The sequence below is a fragment of the Otolemur garnettii genome, unplaced genomic scaffold (assembly GCF_000181295.1).
Source record: "Otolemur garnettii isolate 467f Iridium unplaced genomic scaffold, OtoGar3 scaffold00007, whole genome shotgun sequence".
Taxonomy (NCBI): domain Eukaryota; kingdom Metazoa; phylum Chordata; class Mammalia; order Primates; family Galagidae; genus Otolemur; species Otolemur garnettii.
This window is the reverse complement of record NW_003852402.1, coordinates 5,619,313-5,625,528: the sequence shown is the minus strand read 5'-3', so window position 1 is coordinate 5,625,528 and position 6,216 is coordinate 5,619,313.

The window sequence follows — 6,216 nt, the reverse complement described above, 5'->3', positions numbered from 1 at the left end:
TGCCACCTTAGGTGTATGTGGCTGGCACCTTAGCAACTTGAGCCATTAAATTATTTTCAAAAGAAGTTCAAAGCACAATAAGTATACTCTTTATTTTTACTTTTTTTTTTTTTTTAAGACAGAGTCTCACTCTGTCCTCTGGATAGAGTGCCGTGGCATCATCTTAACTCACAGCCACCTTAAACTCAGCCTCTTGAGTAGCTGGGACTACAGATGTTTGCCACAACACCCTCTAGTTTTTCTATTTTTAGTAGAGAAGGGGTCTCACTCTTGCTCAGGCTGGTCTTGAACTCCTGAGCTCTAGCAATCTACCTCCTTGGCCTAGCAAAGTACTAGGATTACAGGTGTGAGGCACTGTGCTCTGCTTTTAGTGTTTTTTTTTTTTTTTTTTTTGAGACAGAGTCACACTATGTCACCCTTGGTAGAATGCTGTGACATCACAGCTCACAGCAACCTCAAACTCTTGGGCTAATTAAGCAATCCTCTTACCCCAGCCTCCCAAGTAGCTAGGACTACAGGTGCCCACCCCAATGCCAGGCTGTTTTTTGTTGTTGTTTCCATTGTTGTTTAGCAGATCCGGGCGGAGTTCAAACCCGCCAGCCTTGGTGCATGTGGCTGGTGCTTTAACCACTGTGCTACGGGTGCCGGGCCTTTTTTGTTTATCTTAATCAACGTAAGAAAGTACCATGGAAGTTCAACTATAGGTTCAAGTGTCCCGTGAGATAAAAGAAGTTGAAAAACAGTGCCTTAGACAATAACTCTCCATTCTCCCTCCTCCAGTCCCTGGCAGTTCACTGTACTTCCTGTCTCTGTGAACTTGACTCTGGATACTTCATACCAGGGAACTCCTCCGCTGTCTGTTTTTCAACAGGCTTATTACACTTAGCTTAATGTCCTCAAGGTTCATCCCTGTTGTAGCGTGTGACAGGATTTCCTTCAAGGCTGAATAACATTCCATTGTATGTTTATACCACATTTTTAAAAATCCATTCTTCAGTCAACAGACATTGGGTTGTTCCCAGCTTTTGGCTATTGTGATTACCGCTACTATGCACACGAGTGTCTGTAAATGTCTGTTTGAAACTCTGCTTCCGTTCTTTTGAGTGCATACCCAGACTGGGGTCTGTGGATCCATGGTGACTCTGTACTTAGGCTTTTGAGGTGCCTCCACACTGTTGTCCAGAGCAGCTGCACTATTTTATAGCCCCCCAGACAATGCCAAGGGCTCCTTGTCTCACATTCTTGACAATACCTGTTTGCTTTCTTTTCTTCTTCTTCTTCTTTTTTTTTTTTTTTCTGAGACAGAGTCTCACTTTGTCCTTTGAGGAGAGTGTCATAGCTCACAACAACCTCAAAATCCTGGGTTTGAATGATCCTCTTGTCTCGCCCTGAGTATCTGGGACTACAGGCACCCTCCACAACACTGGGCTAATTTTTCCAATTTTAGTAGAAATGGGGTCTAGCTCTGATTCAGGCTGGTTTTAAATTCCTGAGCTCAAGTGATCCAGCTGCCTCAGCCTCCCAGTGTGCTAGGGTTATAGGCTGCCAGGCCTAGCTTGTTTTTTTTTTTTTTTTTTTTCTTTTTCTTAGGCAGAGTCTCAAGTGGTCACCCTGAGTACATAGCTCACAGCAACCTCCAACTCTTGGGTTTAAGTGTTCCTCTTGCCTCAATTTATTTTTAGTAGAGAAGTTCTTGCATTCGCTCAGTATTGGGATCTCTTCGTGGTTGCCACGTATGAGGCCGGGACTGGCCAGGTCTCTGGCCCCAGCTTATCTAAGTTCCGGATGGGGACTGGTAGGCTACCCTGCTCGGGAACAATTCCTCTTAGGTGCCTGAGGGCTTTTTGCTGTAGCAGAAGGGAGAGAGAGACAGTATTTGAGGGCATAAAGCAGTCTTAGTAAGAAGAGTACAACTTAGCAGTCTTTCTTTCTCTCTTTTTTTTAGAGACAGAGTCTCACTTTGTCACCCTCAGTAGAATGCTGGGGAGTCACAGCTCCTAGCAACCTCCAACTCCCGGGCTTAGGCGACTCACTTGCCTCAGCCTCCCGAGTAGCTGGGACCACAGGCCGGCCACAATGCCAGGCTATTTTTTTGTTGCAGTTTGCTGGGGCTGGGTTGGAACCTATGGGGGTGGGCGGGGCCCTACTCACTGAGTCACAGGCACTGCCCTTTAGCAGTCTTTAGTAAAGAGACCCTGTGCAGGTGTTCCGTAGGCAGGAGACAAGTCAGCGTGAGGGAGTCCATGACAGAACACACTCCCCCGACCGCCTGCTCCTCCAGCCTCTTATAGACACACTCCCGTGGCTCTCAACACCACAGGTGTAGAGACTGCCAATCACTGCTGCTCTCATCTCTGTTTGTTAGGAGAGCCAAACCCCTCCCCGTGCCCTTATCACCAAGGTGTTACGTTAAGGAGCAATACAGGTGTTTCTTAGAACTCTCACTCCTGCTTGCCGTAAACTATATGGGCGGCTACAGCTCAGGCTGGTCTCAAACTCATGAGCTCAAATGATTTGTCTACCTCAGCCTCTCAGAGTGCTAGGATTATAGGCCTGAGCCATTGTGCCAGGCCCCTATCTTGTTTTTTTTTTTTTTTTTTGCAGCTTTTGGCCAGGGCTGGGTTTGAACCCACCACCTCCGGCTCGGCACCTATAGCTCAACCGGCTAAGGCGCCAGCCACGTACACCTAAGGTGGCGGGTTCGAATCCCCAGCCGGACCCGCCAAACAACAATGACGGCTGCAGCCAAAAAATAGCCGGGCGTTGTGGCGGGCACCTGTGATCCCAGCTACTTGGGAGGCGGAGGCAGGAGACTCGCTTGAGCCTAGGAGTTGGAGGTTGCTGTGAGCTGTGATGCCATGGCACTCTACCCAGGGGGACAGCTTGAGGCTCTGTCTCAAAAAAAAAAAAAAAAAAAAGAACCCACCACCTCCAGTATATGGGGCCGGCGCCCTACTCCTTTGAGCCACAGGTGCCACCCCCTATCTTGTTTTTTTGATAGCAACCATCCTGATGGGTGTGACATCCTCCTCACCTTGTAAACATGGGAACTGAAGGAAAGGGCATAAGTATCTTGCCCGAGGTTAGGCAGCTGTGGCTACAGCAATTCAGCTGTGGTGCCCGATACACCAGCCCCACTCAGACCCTGGTCGAGGTGCCAGCCAAAAGCACACTCAAGGACTTCAGTGCCCCAACCCCATTGCTCACTGAGGCCATCACAAGCTTCCCAATGGCGCCCCAGGCTTCAGCTCACTGGGCCCTGCCTCCTTACTACCTGAAAAGCACTGGATTAGGAGTCTGATGGCCTGGGTTCAAACCTCAAAAACATCACCCCTGAGTACCCTACTGTTTGTGTTCCATGACCTGTATCCTGGGCACGCAGGGGGGAACCTATGGACAGTGCATCCTGAGCTTCTGCCACGAGGGAGTCCCCAAGGCAGGACTGGTGTGGAGTAGCCAAGTAAGGAATAAATGCACAACAAGGTCACAGTGCCACCTCCCCTGTGTCCCAGCTCTGCCCTGGAAGCTCCCTGACCTGCAGAGATGGAGACAATTCACCAGCCTATGAGCAGAGAGGACACGTCAGATGTGAAAATTTCTTTCACTGCACAGAGCTGGGCACTCTTGCACAACTATCACATCACTCTTCCCAAAGAAACTTCAATCCCCAAAGCTGGTGGGAGATAAGGGCCACTTGTCACCTGTCATTGCTCCAAGAACACCCAGCTGGCTGGACTATTGCCTATGGGAGCCTGGTCTTCAGTCCTCTCCTTCCCTCCCCTTCCCTTTCCCATCCCTCTGCCCCTGCAGTGACCTCCACCCCTTTGCCCTTGTGCTGGGCCGCCAGGCCCCCCATTCCCTAGTTCCCTAGCCCTGGGGGTCCTGGGTGTCCAGACCCTCCACCAGATAAAGCTGAGTAGGTGTCTAGTCAGTGATGAATAAAAACAAGAACAAAAGAATCAATTTATAACCCAGGTTTGGTGGTGGCACACACCTGTAGTCCCAGCTCCATATGAGATTGAAGCAGAAGTATCACTTGGACCCAAGGAATTCAAGTGCCCACCACAATGCCTGGCTAGTTTTTCTACCTTTAGCAAAGACGGGGTCTCACTCCTGCTCAAGCTGGTCTCAATTTCCAGAGCTCAAGCAATCCTAACGCCTCAGCCTCCCAGAGTGTTGGGATTATAGGTGTGACCACTGCGCTGGCTGGGGTGAGACACATATCTACTGAAGGTCCATGGTTCACTATTTGGAGCACAGAGAAACAAAAACACACAGCCTGATGACTGGCAGATGGGGGATGCCAGGTCAGAAGAGGCCCTTCTAAGGGTGCCCCAAGAGCAGAGTGTGGATAGCGGGCACTGACCCTATGGTCAGCCTGTCCTCCTGAGTCCTCATGTCAAGCCACATGAGCTACTGTGGCTGTCATTGTTTTGAAAGAATCTGCTGTCACTCTGATAAGTTCAGCTGTCAGAAGGGATGTTATTTCTGGGCAAAAGGAGATTCTGCAGCACAAGACTCCTTCCTGCCTGCAGCACGTGGGCCTGGACCCTCCTGCCAGACCTGACTTGAGTGATAACCTGGGGTCTTGAGCCTGCTCCTGGCAGGGGACAGCAGTGGCCATCACTGCAGGATATCCACAGCTTGCTGCCCAAGGCAGCAGCTGACATCACCACAAGGCAGCAGCTGACATCACCTCCCTCCGACCCTGGATTCCTGGAATTGTCTGACAGAATGGAGGCCTGCTCTCCATTCCCTTGACAGGACATACAGATTAGGTTATTTTGGTCACACCAGCCATTGCCTTTTTGGCCCTCTTGAGTGTCTGTTAAATTGCTATGGCACTGCTCCAGAATCTGCTCTAAAATGCCCTGGTCCTGTTTTTTCAATTATGACATTATTCTTGTCACCAGCAAAACTGGCCCCTCAGGTCCCACTGTGGACTTGGCCTGCCAAGTACCCTGGTAGCTGTAAATCCAGATCCGGATTAAAATCCTTATTCTTGGTTATTTTGAGTATGATCCATCGTGCTTTGTTTTGTTTGATTTTATTTTTCAGGATTGAGGGTTTTTTTTTTTTTTTGCAGTTTTTTTCTTTTTGGCTGGGGCTGGGTTTGAACCCACCACCTCCATATGGGGTTGGCGCCCTACTCCTTTGAGCCACGGGTGCTGCCCTCAGGATTGAGTTTTAATTTACATATCAAAAAGTGCACACATCTAAAACATTCAGCTCAATGCAGGTGTTCAGATGTATGTTCCCCTGTGACTACCATCTATGTCATCCCAGAAAGTTCCCTGGTGCCCTTTCCCACCCGATATCTACCCCTCCCCTTCAGAGGTACTCACTAATCTCACCTCCACGGCCAGAGATGAGATGTGCTGCTGTGGACTTCATATAAATGCAGTTACAGAATGTCTTCTCTTGGGTCTGGCTTCTTCCACTCAACGTGAGCCACCATGCCTTGCCCAACACATTATTTTTAAAAGTCAAGGCTGGTTCTTAGCTGCTTGAGTGACTTCTTGGAAACCCAGAGAGGTGTGTTACTCAGGCTTCCATTTCCTCAGCCTCCCCTGAGGCTGTTGGCCCAGAGCGTTTGTGAATATGCAGAAGGCTTTCTGCTCTTCGGCCTCTCAGACTCTTTCACCTGTTACAAAGCACTAGAAATGAGCAGGTCCCAGGGCCCACAGCACCACCCATGCTTGCAGAACTCCTGGGCCTCTTCTGCCTCCAGCCAGGTCTGCTGAACCGAGACCCGAGAGTGATGAGCTAGCGTGGGCACTGATGCAAGATGGAGAGCCTTTGGCCGAGACCACAGTCCACCAAGAGTGGGACACAGGTGTCTAAAAGCAGATGGGCAGGCCACCAGGAGAGTGGTAGACAAAGAGGAGAGTGGGGCAGACGAAGTTGGAGGAAGCCCCTCAACATCTCCGTGGATCATGGGAAAGGCCCTGCAGGCTGCTGAGCTCCTCCTCTCCCTGTCTTCCTATCTTAGCTAGTGACGGCGCTGTCCTTCCATGGGGCTCAGGCTAAAGACTTCAGAGTCGTCCTTGACACTTTCTCACATTCCTCACCTTGGGCCAGGCTTGGGACTCACTTATTATTATTATTTTTTTTTTTTTTGAGACAGGAGCCTCAAGCTGTCCCCCTGGGTAGAGTGCCGTGGCATCTCAGCTCACAGCAACCTCCAACTCCTGGGCTCAAGCGAGTCTCCTGCCT